The sequence below is a fragment of the Dama dama genome, chromosome 33 (assembly GCF_033118175.1).
Source record: "Dama dama isolate Ldn47 chromosome 33, ASM3311817v1, whole genome shotgun sequence".
In the NCBI taxonomy this organism is placed as follows: Eukaryota; Metazoa; Chordata; class Mammalia; order Artiodactyla; family Cervidae; genus Dama; species Dama dama.
This window is the reverse complement of record NC_083713.1, coordinates 14,078,995-14,095,484: the sequence shown is the minus strand read 5'-3', so window position 1 is coordinate 14,095,484 and position 16,490 is coordinate 14,078,995. Positions and strand designations below refer to the sequence as shown.

The 16,490-nt window shown below is 35.2% G+C and overlaps 1 pseudogene; it reads right to left on the bottom strand.

The window, feature by feature from the left end:
* Positions 1 to 9,847: 9,847 nt before the first annotated feature.
* On the bottom strand, positions 9,848 to 10,647 carry LOC133051192 (translation initiation factor IF-3, mitochondrial-like; annotated as a pseudogene).
* Between the last annotated feature and the right edge of the window lie 5,843 nt (positions 10,648 to 16,490).

Sequence of the window (16,490 nt, the reverse complement as noted above, 5' to 3'; positions counted from 1 at the left end):
AGTCAGACACAGCTTAGTGAGTAAACACAAAAACAAGTCAAAATGGTTAAAATGTTTAATATTTATATGCTATTTTAGACTTCTGCATCTGGGATACAGTATTTTATTTTCAATTATGTATTAGATAATTAAATAGGTATCTCAAAACAGATGGAAATAAAGGAAAATAATCAGAAAATTATCTTTCAAATTCATCTGCAACATGTAATTCTTTGGGCATTCTATATCCCACAATATAAAGGCATATTTAAGTGATATGTAAAGAGTCCAGGGTGGGACAAAGGATTCATTCCTTTTAAATGTTATATTTTTAAAAATCACTTTAATTTATGACCCACCTGTACAACTCATTTTCTAAATAATACATTCCTAAATCATTCTTATGGACCTTGTTTACATCAAGAATAGCTGCCACATCTCTACAAATGACAAATTATCTCAAATACTGGTCTAGTCCTATTTTCCAGCCAAATAAATGAAAAAGTGGGAATCCTAGTCAGGAAGAGTACAATATTGTAAGAAACAAAATCGTTCTTAAAACTGAAGCTAAAAGGCCTTTAACAGAAAAATTGGGGTCAGGCCCTTTAGCATGTATCAGATATATCCAGAATCAGTTTAATATTTTCTGAGGTCTGAGAGTAAAAAACAATTGATATCTGATCAATGATAGTGTTGAGAGCACAAGGGTTTTCAGGCATTCACAGCAGTAAATCAATATATAATAAAGTTTTCAACTTATTGGGCATAACAAATGGCAACAAACATAATGAAAACCATATGGTAGTGGTTAATGGTACATTTAATGTCAGTGCTAACTCTATTTCTCCACAGATAATGGCTATAAATTTGTGCAGCATGGTTGAGTGACTCATTTAATTCTGTCAAGTGATTTTCTATGTAGTAACAAGGCATTTTTCTCTACAGCTTAATTTTTGGAATTGTCATATTATCTGTGAGGCACAGGACTTAAGTCAGTACTTACAAGATTAAATAAGCCATTCACAGTTACACTGAAACTATATCATAGGAACTCAACATACATGAACAACTTGTCTTGTAAATAGTATATCTGATTTTTCAAAATAACGTGCATATCTATTTAAAATATGTTGCGTTACATCAAATGTTATCACTTCTTTAAACATGACATTTATTTTATAGAAGTTTAGATTGTAAAAGTAATGTTTATAGAAAATTTGGGGAAAAATATAAAACCTAAAGAGGAAGGGAAGTCATTCCTAAAAGGCTCACCCAGTAGTATTTTGGTATTTCCCCTTTCATTCTATGCATTAAGTATCTTTCTTTCTAAAGCAATATTTTTACTTAGAGAAATAAAGTCAAGCCATATGGAAAAGTTTAAAGTAAATAAAAATAACCACTTTTCAGTTTCTCTTCTTTATTATCCGCTATCACACCTCTTCTTAAAAATAATTTATAATTTTCCTCATAATTTTTCTTTTTACCACCTAGCTCATGATATATACTAGTTATAATTTGTAGCTTGTGCTTATATTTATAATATAAAACAACCCATTTAAACCTCTGTCTCTTGCTCTGTCACCTGCAAGGTGATCTACTGGCTGATCTAGAAAACCAAGTGAAAGTGAAAGTGCTAGTCGCCCAGTTGTGTCTGACTCTTTGTAGTCCCACGGACTGTAGCCCGCCAGGCTCCTCTGTCCATGGAATTCTCCAGGCAAGAATATTGGAGTGGGTTGCCATTCCCTTCTCCAGGGGATCTTCCCAACCTCTAGATTGAACCCAGATCTCCTGCATTGCAGGCAGATTCTTTAACATCTGAGCCAAGAACATACTTTTAACTTCTCATCTTTCAGATTTCTGTCAGTTATGCGATTAATTTCGGTTCCCAAACTATAAAATTTCTGTGTGTTGGCAATAGAAAAACTCCATAATTTTAAACTTGACAAAACAGCCATTATATGGTACACTGTTGGTAGATTGTAAATTGGTACAGTCACTGTGGAAAATAATATGATGATTCCTCAAAGGAAAATAAAAAATAGAACTAACATATGATCCAGCAATTCCAAAGAAAATGAAAGCCCTGATTCAAAAAGCTATATGCACTTCCATGTACACTGCAACATTTACAACAGCCAAGATATGAAAACAACTCACGTCTATTGAAAACGAATGGATAAAGATAATGTCGCAAAGAGTCACAAGAGTTACAAAGAGTCGAACATGACTGAAATGACATACACACACACACACACACACACACACACATATATATATATGTGTGTGTGTGTGTGTTTAAAGAAGCTGTAAAAAAGAATGAGATCTTGCAATTTGCAACAACATTAGTGGAACTTGAGGGCATTATAGTAAGTGAAACAAGTCAGAGAGAGAAAAACCATATGATCTCACTTAAATATGTGGAATCTAAAAACAAAACAAGCAAGCAAACAAAGAAAAATTGAGCTCATAGATACAGAAGACAGATTGGCAGAGGTAGGGATTGGGGCTTGGGTGAAATGGGTAAAAGGAGTCAAAAGGTGTAAACTTCCAATTATAAAGAAATTTAATGGGGATGTAATGCATAGCATGGTGACTATAGTTAACAACACTGTATTGCATATTTGAAAGTAGCTAAGACAGTAGATCTTAAAAGCTCTCATCCCAAGAAAAAAAATGGTTCTAATTATATATATGTGGATGGATTTAACTAGACTTAATTTATTGTGGTGATCATTTTACGATATATAAAAATATTATATCATTGTATAATGTATCATTGTGTCTGATTCTTTGTGACCCCATGGACTGTAGATGCCAGGCTCCTCAGTCCATGAGATTTTCCTGGCAAGACTATTGGAGGGGGTTGCCGTTTCCTCCTCCAGGGGATCTTCCTTACCCAGAGATAGAACTAATGTCCCCTGCATCAGCAAGTGGATTCTTTACCATTGAGCCACCTGGGAACCCATATAGGAAATTAATATAATGTTATATGTTATATATCAATTATACCTCAATTTAAAAAAAGATTGCCGTATAAATGGAATTATGTTATATAATCTTTCTATATTGACTCTTTTCACTCAGAATAATTCTCTTGCAAACCATCCAAATTATTATGTGTGTCAATTGTGTGCTCCTTTTTACTACTGAGTAACATTATAGTTTGTTAAACTAGTCACTTATTGAAGGACACTTGGGGTTCTTTAAGCATTTGCTTTGACAGTTCTGTTATAAGCATTGGTATACAAAAAATATAGTCATTATAATTCTGAGATTATTGTGCACCTTAGAAGCAAATTTAATTGTATTGCACTTAATCCTAAACTCTTCCTGCTCAAAGACAAGTGTTCTAAGCATCAAAGTTCAGTGGATCCACTTTGATTTATTGTTGACTCTCTCTACTCATTTCAGATTATACTTAACTGCTCTTCATTATTGTATATCATGTTCTGTATTTTTTTTTTTTTTTTTGCTGTAAACAGAATTACAGAACAAACTCAATTTCCATTAAAACTTGGCACTTTCCACTTTCTTGTTATTGATAAGTTATTTGAAGTCATTCTCATTTGCATTCATTTGGTTGTATTTTTTTTCTTACATATGCTAAAATCATTTACTTTTAGACCTGAAGTTCTGATCAGATGTGTCTAGATGCAAAGTGGTTTTACAATCATCTTTGCCAGTTAATAGGTCCTTTCTACACCCAAAATTTGAATATTTGTTCATCTTCTTTCCTGAATTTTTTTTTTCATTTTACAACTCCAAAGGATTTAGAGAAAAGTCTTCATTATCTATGTTTGTCTTATTAATTATATGCCCATAGCACTCTATACATACCTGCATTACTTGAACTTATCACATCACTTCAAAATTATCCTTTAGGTCTCCCCAACTTGACTATGAACTCTGCTGAAAAAAAAGTGCTGGATGCTTTATTCAATGTTGGATTCTCAAATAGCCTGAAATATAGTAGGTAATCAATAATCATTTGTTGAACTAAGCTGAATTTAATACATAATGTGAAGGCTTAAGTTTGAAAGGAAAGAAACTGAACAATCATTTAAAAATGATGCCTAATACTTATATTAAGGAACATATTCTTTCCTTGGTAGTACAATAGGTAGCCTTCCAACTGACCTCTACAAACTCTATAGATTCCCAAGCAATAACCGATAACCATGGCACCCTGCCCACTTCTGGTCTGTAGGGCTGTATTATCTAGGACCCCAATACAGTTTCCTGCCTCTAGCTGAGAACATGTTGATGTAGGCATGAGATAGTCCATTGACAAGGTCTACTCTCTTTTGGCTGGTATTTTAGTTTGATTAAAGTCACTGATGGAGAAATTTTCAGCTAATTCTTGCTTTATTGAATATATGGATGGTGAAATGTTGAGACACTGTATTCTACTGCCTGACAGAATCTGAAAATAAGTTGGAAAAAGCAGACAGGAATCTTTGCTTATCATGAATCTAAAAGGTGAGAGGAAATGACTGAAGGATTTTCAATTGAAAAGTGAAGTGGTCGGTCATAGATATGTTTTGGAAATCTCTTTCAAGTATTCAATAGTTTGTGAGATGGTGACTGTTAGAAAATGAATCTGTAGGCTGGGAAACAGGGAGCTATTTTTAAAAGCCCATCAAAAGTTGATGATGGAAATAGGCATAAAGTTACAGCCGAGCAAGATGAATAAACTCTAGAAATCTACTGTACAATATTACAGGTGTGGCCAACAATAAACTATTGCAAACTTAAATATTTACAAAGAGGGTAGATCTCACATTAAGTGTTCTTGCAACAATAAACTAAATTTTAAAGATGATAGGAGGTTGGAGTGGCATATGAGAGGTTAAGGAAAGAGGCATCTGTGATATCTCCCAGCCCACCAATCTACTTTCAATCAGCTTACTGCCAGGCAAATTATGTGATAACTCACTGAGAAAGATAAATAGTTTAGCAAGAAGTTCATATAACTTCCCTTTCAAGGTTGAATGTTCAAACACTGCTCAATAAGATGCTTTCCCACAAGAAACAATTTCATGTATATCCAAATGTAAAGGTGATAATTTAACAGCTTAAAATTAATAAAAGTATTAACAGCCCTAACATACTAGATCATGGAGATAGGTTGAAACTACTATCAAGGAGATAGATTGAAAATGCATGAAGTAATAAATGATTTGACCTCAGTAGGTCCAGCAAGGCTCTCTGTTAACATTCTCTCTGCCCCTTAAGATTTTAGCATTTTTTTGCCCTTGAATGTGTGGACACCTGTTTACTCCAAAGATGAAAACCTCTGACTCTCTGTCAAGGTTGTCAGGGCTTTTATTTTCTCTCAATTTAAGGTAAGAAATTTATTCTTAGCAATGAATGTCTCTATTTTTATTCCCTTTAAATAGTCAATGCAAGGTCAAGATCAAGAGGTCAATGGCTTAATATAATTTCACCTTGCTTTGTATAAAAAGCATAAAACATTTTAAAAATTGTATTCATCTTTTTTTAGGTTATATGGTGCTATCTCTATACAAACCCCAAAGTTAGAGGGAAGAAAAAACACTAAACTTTGTACAGCTCCTATCTTTTTAGACATTTTCATGCTGAAACTAATGATGAAAATTTTTAAATGCACATCCTTTAGCTAAAATAAAATTCTTTGCATAAAGTAAAAAAATATGCCTATTAAATGACCTTTCTCACCTTTTTGCAAAACCAGCAAGTTAAAAACAAAGAAATGGAACTGAAGATATCAATTCTCAGGTATAATTTATATTAAGAAACAGAATATTGCAAGTATTTTTGTTTTAAAAAATATTATAAATATATACTAATTGCATATTAATGAGGTATTAATATCCTTAATTTTACTGTTTAACCACAAAAAGCACTATGGCTAAATTATAAAGAATATGCTAATAATAATAATAATGAAAGGAAATATTCCTTTTCTCACCCGAGGCCCTTGCACCTGGAACTTTCTGTCCCTAAGGATGTTTTTTTCTCATTTCTTCTTCCTCCTTCTGACCTCTATAAAACAAACTGCTCATCCTTCATTTTTAATGTTAAATTCTCAGAAAATTTCCTAATTAACCCATCTTCCATCTTCTATTATTTCCTACCTACTTCATAATTCTCTGAAAAAAATCACAACTTAAAATTTTTTGCTGTTATTTTTCTTCATTTAGGTTAAGCACCTTCTCACTCTTGCTTGCCATCATAACCCCAGTATTTAGAATAATTGTGAAAAAAATTTTAAAGTAATTATTGAAATCATGTCAAGTTTTTCTCTAACCACAATGGTATGAAATTAGAAACCAAAATGACAACCCACTCCAGTATTCTCGCCTGGAGAATCCCATGGACAGAGGAACTTGGCAGACTACAGTTCATGGGATTGCAAGAGTCAGACATGACTTAGGAACAAAACCACTAATCACCACCAACAGGAAGAAAACTGGAAAATTTACAAATAAGCAGAAATTAAACAGCATGCTACTGAACAACCGAGTCAAAGACGATATCAAAAGTGAAATTACAAAGTATCTTGAGACAAATATAAAGGAAAACACACTAAAACAGATGGGATGCAGCAAAAGCCATTCTAAGTGGGAAGTTTATAGCAATAAATATTACATTAAAAAAGAGAGAGCTAAAATAAACAAACTACCTTTACAACCTCAAATCATTAGAAAAAGAAGAACAAACTATACCTGTTAGGATGAGAGAAAGGAAAAATAAACATTAGATCAGAAACAGATGATAGAGACTAGAAACATAATAGAAAAAAATTAGTAACACTGAGTTTATTTTTAGAAAAGATAAACAAAATTGACAAATCTTTGACTAGATTAACCAAGAGAAAAGAGAGAAGACTCACGTAAAATTAAAAATGGAGGAAAGGGAACCCTCTCACACTGTTGGTGGGAATGCAAACTAGTACAGCTGCTATGGAGAACAGTGTGGAGATTTCTTTAAAAACTGGAAATAGAACTGCCATATGACCCAGCAATCCCACTCCTGGGCATACACACCAAGGAAACAAGATCTGAAAGAGACACGTGCACCCCAATGTTCATCACAGCACTGTTTATAATAGCCAGGACATGGAAGCAACCTAGATGCCCATCAGCAGACGAATGGATAAGGAAGCTGTGGTACTTATACACAATGGAATATTACTAAGCCATTAAAAAGAATTCATTTGAATCAGTTCTAATGAGATGGATGAAACTGGAGCCCATTTTACAGAGTGAAGTAAGCCAGAAAGATAAAGATCAATACAGTATACTAACACATATATATGGAATTTAGAAAGATGGTAACGATAACCCTATGTGCAAAACAGAAAACGAGACACAAATGTACAGAACAGACTTTGGGACTCTGTGGGAGAAGGCGAGGGTGGGATGTTTCAAGAGAACAGCATCAAAACATGTATATTATCAAGGGTGAAACAGATCACCAGCCCAGGTTGGATGCATGAGACAAGTGCTCAGGGCTGGTGCACTGGGATGACCCAGAGGGATGGGGTGGGGAGGGAGGTGGGAGGGGGGATCGGGATGGGGAATACATGTAAATCCATGGCTGATTCATGTAAATGTATGGCAAAAACCACTACAATATTGTAAAGTAATTAGCCTCCAACTAATAAAAATAAATGGGGGAAAAATAAGTAAAAAATAAAATAAAAAAAGAAAAGAAAAATGAAAGAGGATACATTGTCATTATCACTGCAGAAATACAAAAGATATAAGAAGCTACTGTGAACAATTACAAGCCAATAAACTGTACAACTTAGAAAAAAATGGATAAATTCCTAGAAACACACAACCTACCAGGACTGAATCATGAAGAATTAGAAAACCTAAAGAAACTAGTAATGACTAACAAAATTGAAGTAATAATCAAAAACCTCCTCATAAAGACCTATATTTACAAATACCCTTTCCAGAGCTGCCTGTTCTAATGCCGCCCTCCATTGTCTGTGACTCTACTTCGCATAAGAGTATCATCCTCCATATGAAGACATCTTGAGCCTCGCCTAAAAAATCGATTCAAAGAAAAAGATACTTAGATTTGATTAACCAACTAAACACTGATCCTATTTACTTTCAATACAACCAGTGCAAATCTCCCCTATCTAATTCTGTGAATACATCTTACTCTACTTCTCACCAGAATTAGACAGAGCTGAAGAAGCTTTTCTTGAAATATTCTTTCATTCCTCACCTTCTCCAGACCTTCATATCTCAGTGATTATTCTTAATATTCATAGCAGATTTCTCCTTATTTCCCTATTATGGATGAAGAGCAAACTTATATGTCCAAAACTTCACTCTTAGTTAAGCCTCTTGTATCCAACTGTCTAGACAACATCACCACGTGGATGTCCCAGATTAAAACCAGGGTTAACAGATTAAAACAAACAAACCAAAAAAAGCATTTCCTGCATTTTCCTCTGTCTTACTCACCTTAGTAAATGATACCAACATTCTTAGTTATTTAAGCCTATAAAACAACATCTTTTTTTTTTAATTTTTCTTGTTCTCACACCTCATACCTTATTCATTATCAAATCAGATCAGCTGTAGCTTCTAAATGTTGGCCAGATCCAACCAGTACTCACCATTTCCACAACTATAGTTTTAATTCAAGTTATCTTGCAATATCCCTTGCCTGGACTACTGAAACAGCTCCCTAGTTGGCTTAAGTTCAGTTTTTCATCCTACCTGTCCCTATAGATTAGAGAGTATTGAGTACTTTAGTTTTTTTGTTTCAGCTTAAAAAGTTATTTTCAATATTTTTTGTAAGGTAGGTCTAGTGGTAGTGAACTCTCTCACTTTTGTTTATCTGGGAAAGCCTCAATTTATCCTTCATATTTGAATGATAACTTTGCTGAATAGAATGTTCTTGGCTGGCAATTTTTATGGTTCAATATTTTGAATATGCCATTCTACTAGCTCCTGGCCTGTAGAGTTTCTGCTAAGAAATCTCTTGATAGCCTAAGGGGGGAATACCTTTATAGGTGACAATCTTTTTTTCCCTTGCTGCTTTTAATATTTTTCCTGTATTGTTAACTTTTGATAATTTCAATATAATGTATCTTGAAGAAGATCTTTTTGCATCGAGATAATAAAGTGTTGTATAATTTCATAGACTTGTATACCAAGCTCTTTCCAGGTTTGGGAAGTTCTCAACTATCATTTTTTAAATGATACCCTCTGCTCCCTTCTCCCTCTCTTCTACTTGTAAGAAACACATTGTTCTTGCGTTGACTTTTCTAATGGAATCAGTTCTCACATAGTTTCTTCACTTGTTAAAAATCTTACTTTTCTTTCCTCTTGCATGGAAATTATTTCTATATTTTTTCCCTTGAGCTTGATAATTCTCTCTTCCTTATGATCTATCCTATTTCCAAAGCTTTCAAGGCATTCTTCACCTTATTTATTGAGTACTTCAGCTCCAGAATTTCTACTTGTTTCTTTTTTAGAATTTCAATCTCTTTAGTAAAGTATTCCTCTGTCTGTTAGTTTTTATTTCTGAGGTCATTGAACTGCCTTTCTGAATTTTCTTTAGTTTGTTGGATTTCTTCATAACAGCTCTTTCAAATTCCTTATATAGATCATAACAGTCCATGTCTTTGGGTTTGGTTGCTGGAAAACTGCCATTTTCTTTTTGTGAGACCGTAATACTGTGATTTTTCATAGTGTTTGATGAGAAGTGTCTCTGCCATGGCATTTGACATAGTGAACACCTTTCTTACTGAGGCAAGGCTTGGGTCACTTCATTTATAATAGCTCAACAGATTGATAGTTAGGAGCCTTTTTCTTTTCTTTTTTTTGTCTCTCAAAAGCATGTTTTTTATTAAAAATCACTGGTGCAGGACATCGGATGCTCCATCCTTCCCATTTTCCCTGCTCACAATGTCTCTTCTCTGGGTACCCTGAGTTGCTCTCCACGCATTCTCCTCCTTTTCGCTCAAGAGACCAAGAACACACATCACACCCTTGTCACCTCTGATGGGCTGAGGCCTGGATGAGAAGGTCACAGTTTCAGACATGGTCTGGAGGATTCTATTGTTTCCTGCATTTTTTTTTTTTTTTTTTCCCGGGCTCGCCTGCATTCTTCCCTTTCGTGATTGTAATATGAACTTTGTACTTTTTTTTTTAATCTGTATACTCTTTGTATCCAAATCACGTTGTCCAACGTTTGAAGAAAAAGTCAGCGCCTTGTCCATCTTTCTGAGCCACAGCCGCACCTGGTGATCTGTGAGCCGGTCAGGAGCTGATTCTGGGCGCGTTCCACGCTGGGGTCCCTCTTCACCAGCCGCAGGTCCCGCTCGGCAGCCTGAGCCTGATCACGTTCGCTCTGAGCACGTGGTCGTTGCCCTGCTCGTCCAGCACGTGAATGATAACGCTTGTTGATTTTTCTCCCAGCGTTACTGAAAGCCGTCTCATGGTTTTTTGTTTTTTTTTTTTTTTTTTTTTCCTCCTTCCCTCATCTTGGTGTCTTCAGTACTAAGGGCTTTTGTGTGAATGAGGCAGGCTGGTACTGGGGACTGTTGTACGGGCACCAGCCTCTGTAGGAGGTACTTACCCAAACATCTTCTAATGCAGTTATTCTCAGTCTTTATGGCTGTAATGTGAACCTCTTTAGGAAAAGAGCAGCCATCCTTCTTAGGAAGAACTGTAACCATCCCCAGTAGATGGCATTTAGTGGAGAATGACAGCTAATACTTGAGACGGGATCACTGAAAAACTCCACATCCTATGAGTACCGGAGGACAGACAGACAGATGTCCCCAGAGCCCGTCTCCTCTGGCCGTGGTTCCTCTCCTGCAGCTCCTGTTTCTGTCCTAACTCCTCTTCCCGGGGTTCTTCAGCAACAACCCTGACTGCCCTGTACCAGGCCACTGATTGATGAGGTTTGGCAGAAGCAGCCCGCAGACAGGCTCTGAGGCGAGACCCCTTTGCCTTCCACAGCGCGGAGTCTATCTTTTGCTTTCTAGATAGAGAACAAGATTTTAGTTTTTCTTATTGGAGCTGATTTCCGGTAATGTTGGGAGTTATGCATTTAAAAAAAGAAAAAGATGGCGGCAGAGCAGGGTGAGGTGTGTACTTAACGCTGGGGACTTCCGGTGTGCCCACAACGAGGTAGGGAAATCCTCAAGCTGGGGGTCCCAGAAGCCAGTCCTCCTGCCTCCCGAGGCAGACAACAGGAGATATTTTGCTTCTGTTCTCTCTGTCTACCTATTTCCCTTTCCTCTCCTCCCCCTTAGACAGTGCAGCCTCTCCTCAGGGAGCACCTACTCCCTCCTGCTGCACACACGTGGCCGAGCGGGCCCCCGTTCCTTGCCCTAACCCTCCAGCCTTCTCTACCAGCAAAAGGGCGCCAGCAACTGCTGGACTAGCAACCAACTTCTCCTCCATCACTGCCCCTGGCCACTGCTGGTCTCTCTGCAACTCTCCTTGCTCCGCCGCCTCCTCCATGATCCAATCCACCCACTTTTGGGTGCATAGATGAATGAATCTCTCAGGTGCCTGGTACACTTTGCAGAGGTACTTTTTTTTTTTTTTTTTTTTGGTTATAGTTGTCTGATTAGTTGTAAATCAAAAGCTAGATTAAAAAAAGAAAACAAAACATTGATTCATATCACCATGATGCTGATTTCACTTCAACTGTCCCTTTTACATAATTAAGAAGGATTGGAATAAGGAAAACACCTCAAGATTAGAAATATGCATATATATTCCAATTGTCCATCTTTAAATATATTAGCATCATTTCTGTGTGACCATATTTTTTCAATATAATATGTTTCATAAATCGTTTTTCATGATACCTACTGTAATCATTCTACTTCTGCTTTCCATCTCTGGAACTATTGCTGTTAACTCAGGCTCCAGTCGTCTCTAAAGATTGCCTTTTTCTAATGTCCCATATCCAATCAGTGATTTTTCCATTTCAATACCTCTTACAACTTCCCATTTCTTTCCATTTCTGTTCAGGCCCTTATCACTTCTCACCTGGATTACTTCAATAGAATTATAATTGGTCTCTAGGTTTCAGGCACTTCTCTTCACTCTCCATCTTGCTTACTATTGATAGATTAATCTTCCTAAAAGGCCTATAACACACTTTTCATCATGTCATTTCACTGTTCAAAAATCTTCAGTAAGAACATAGGAAAATGAAAATGGATCATTTCCTTGAGAAGGGAGGCTAGGCCAAGTTATTTTTTCTTTTGCTTTTCTTTTTAAATCCTACATTATTTTTTGCAATGTTGCTTTGTGTGATTAGTATAATAAAATTAATTACCTGAAAGTTAAAATTCTAGTAACCTCTACCATATGCTTCCAACGTTCTTTACTACTTCTTATTCCACTACTCCAGTAAATAAAACTTGCATTCCCTCTACTTTAAAACTATAAAAACTACAACCTTGAATTTTTTTAACTTAAATCCCAATCATATGTAAATTGCTTAATCATATTAGCTGGAAATAATTCCTTAGTATATAAACAAACCTAATTTCTTGTGAGAACAAATCATTTGATCCTCATCATTTAAAGTTTTTTGTTACTATTTATGTTTTCATCTCAATTTTTACTTTCTCCTCTAAATGAAAAAAAAGCACACCCTTAAGAACAAGAACTCTTCCTCTTCTCTAAACCAGAGGCCACAGTAACTTGAAAACACACACTAGGCATTTAATAAATATATATGATTTCATTAAATAAATGATCAAATGCTTCAAAGTCAATAGGGTAATCCATTTGCTCAGGGAGTACCTTTTCACTTTTGTTTTAAATTAAAACCAGAAGCCAAGAAACAGAAGCCTTTGAGAACTCTTTCAAACGAGCCAGTGTTATAGAAATTGTTCAATCTAGTATCTAAAGACTGAGTATAAATGTGACACACCCAATTGTCACATTTATTGAACAATTCACTTATTGAATACAAATGAGATGCTCTTCGCTCATCCACTTAAGTTAGAAGGTACCATTCAGAACCTGGCTCTTCAATTTGACCTCAAGATGCAGGGAATATGAGCAGCACTCTAATTGTCCCTTTGTTGGGCTTTGGTTTCAAGAGTATCACTCAGAGATCAACACTAACTTGGATTGCTATCATTGTGGAGATTGGATAGGAGAAATTTACTGGATCTATCATCAATGCCTTTTTAATGATATATTATTGCTGTGGCACAGAGTGTATGAAGTGTGACAACTTAACAGTAGCCTAACGGGAGGGGCAGACTTGTAAACACATAAATAATTAGGGCATCATTTCTCTTTTCCCTTCTCTTCCAATGAAACAACTCAGCTAGGTCAAAGAAAGCAAATGAACATATCTAGCTCCTTGTACAGATAAACTGCTGTTTTTACTACACATTTAATCCATGTTTCATGGCAGTAAGCAATGCAGGTGAACATCTGATTACTCAATCATCTGATACTCTTCACAAAAGCTGGAAATTACACTCATTTTAATCTTATGTTAGCAGGCAGTGAACATAGCTTGAAGTAGGCCAAGTGGCTGCTTGTAAAATGCTGGTAAGTTGACAAAGGATGTACAATACCTCTTTTGGCCTCTAATTTTCACCTCAGTTCAGCAAAAGAGAGAGGTGGCAATACACCCACTACCTCAGCCACCAGTTTCTGCATCTGTCAGCTTCTACCTTAGAAAAATATTAACTGAACAATCACTGATTAAACAGATTTCCACATACTAAACCTGAGGAAGCAGTTTCAGCCCACTGGTGGGATAGCCAGTGATAACCACAGTGACCACTGAATTCTTCTTTAAAATTATTAAAAAAAAAAAAAAAATAAAAGCTAGATCAAATCGTGTAAGAAAGTATTTCCTTGCTTTAACTGAAACACAATGAGTAACAAATATGTAAAATACAGAAATTTCTATTTAGTTCTTTCTGTTCATGCTGACTTTGGAGTAGATTACAAAATCCTAAGGGATTTTTTAACTCTATTTCCTACCATTTCACCTTTTAAGTATGTAAAACAAACTCAATACATTTTAAAATTCCACCATTATTTTTTGATAGCAAATAAAATGCTACTGCTAGTCAGAGCTACTTGATGCTGTTTGTTGGATGAGCAAATGACATCTATCTCAAAGCAATCATATTACCTCTTTATATTGTCAATCTCTATTACCCTTCATCCAAATATATCTATAACCAGTATTATTTCTTTACATACTACATAAAGTGTCCTGGTTTGTGGCGCAAATTGACATCTGCAGAGTCTGGGGATCTTTGGCATGCTAACTGGCTGATTTTCTGCTTCTATTTCCCAGTGTTTCCATTTGCTTCATTTCACTATCCCTCAACACATCCTTCAATAGTGTCATCTTCCACCCCTCTAATAGCTTTGCCATTGTCATCTGTCTGCACTGACAGATTGTACTTTAAACTGATTTTATTCAGTTTAGGAAATACATTTCTTATTATCCATATATATATATATATATATATATATATATATATATATACACATCTATATATACATATATAGAGAGAGATAGATAGGATTATATATCATGTAGGAATAGGAATATATATCATGATAGGAATATGATAGGAAAAATATTCTTCTGGGACCTGGAGTCTGATCTTAATAAAGTAGAGTTATTTGTTTTTTAAGCTCTGAGGAAACTGTTCTACAGTGGTAGGCTCAGGTCCTATTATCTATTGAAAGAACTGATATATTGCAGTGCTTTAAAAAGCTTCAACTGGATTTACAAACGGAACCATGTTTGTAACTGTCATTTTCTATGTTTGTTTAAAATCCTGTGTCTTTCTAAAAATAGATTCTAAGAACAAAGAAAGATGATAACAGAAACACATTCATTTTCCATTGCTAGATGTTAGCCTCAAATTTATTACTGATATTCTCAGCAGCCAATGCAGAAAGGGAAATGAAATTTATAGTGTTTATAAAATACATATCTATATATGTACACATACATATATATTTTTTTCTTAAGGGAAACAAGATTTCCCTGTCAGTGTACTAAGCTTATTTCTCCCATAGATTCTTATAAACAGATCCTTCAACAAACACTGGTTGAACCTTGCAAATGTAAATCATATATCCGAATGCTTTCCAAAGTTCATGAAGTCTCAATGTAAATTTCAGTTCCACTATTCCTATTGACATTTTTGGTTTTGCATTCTCTACTCCATTAATTATGACACTATTTTGACAAGGTGTGTCTATTCTCAGTTTCAGTCCAAACAAGGGCACAGACTTCTGTTCTTTCACTGCCACATCCCAGACACCAAATCAGTACCTGGCATATAATCAGCTCACTAATATTTGTCAAATGAACAAATGAAATTTGTGACTTGAACAATCATGGAACTTTTTTAAAGAGTTAATCTCCCATTTGTTATCTTGATCCAAATACATCTAAAATCCCAGAATTAGTTCTTCCCAGAAGTCTTTCAATCTTTCTAGTTGTCATATAACCAGAAATAGTGGAATATTCCAAATTTCTGTTAATCACAAGAAAATAATCTACAGTGTTTTATATATATGTATGTAAATAAATCAAACAAATTGAAATCTATGTAATCTAAAAAAATAAATAACATCTATGCTATGTTTGTAACAATTTGTTTCAAATAATGTAAACAATTTTAAACCAATAACTATAATTCAGATTCTAGATAAGCAGATGGAATTTATTAACAACATCAGTCTTGCTGAGTATATCAGTAAGAATTCAGCAACCCAGAAGTTGTTCTACCTTCTGAAATGTAGAGATAACAGTTTTTCAGATGCTAGAATTACCTTGAGATTTAACCCTGTGTCTAGTCAATTAAATATTGTAATACCTGATTTGCCTTCTCTTCCATCAGAAAAGCCCTGCTTAAGCAAGGCTTTCCTTCTCAAACTCTAGAGGAACAAAAATCTTCAAATTTCAAGTGCAACTATAGAAATGGGGCTACAGTAGAGTTTATGCCATTTATTCATCCATAATATTTCTTAATCCCTTCAACAAACCCATTTCAAACCCTAATCAATTTTAAATCTGTTCTACAGCAAAAATCTTCTATTTAACCCTTATCCTCCTTTCTCTCCTACATCAATTGATTAAATTCACTTCAACCCAGCTGAGGAATATCAATTATTAAGAGATAATAGGCTGGGAGTTTACCAGAGTGGATCTTGCTGGACACAATATTGCTTCCATAGTGACCCTCCCTTAACATTCCTTAGTGTTTCTGTCTCAAAAAACTCATTTCTGGTGAAGGCCCAGAAAGAATTCTCAGACTCCAGCTCCAGATTTCATATCTAGATAGCTTTATTGAACTTATTTATCAAAACACCAAAAACTAACAAACAAAATCTCGGGTGGCCAGTTGGTAGCCATACATTGCAAACAGCAGCTCAAATGACTACAATTTAATCTATTTTATGATTCATCATTCAACTGTCCTTACTTACCATATTGCATTTTGTAAAATTCTGTGTATGCTTCCTAGA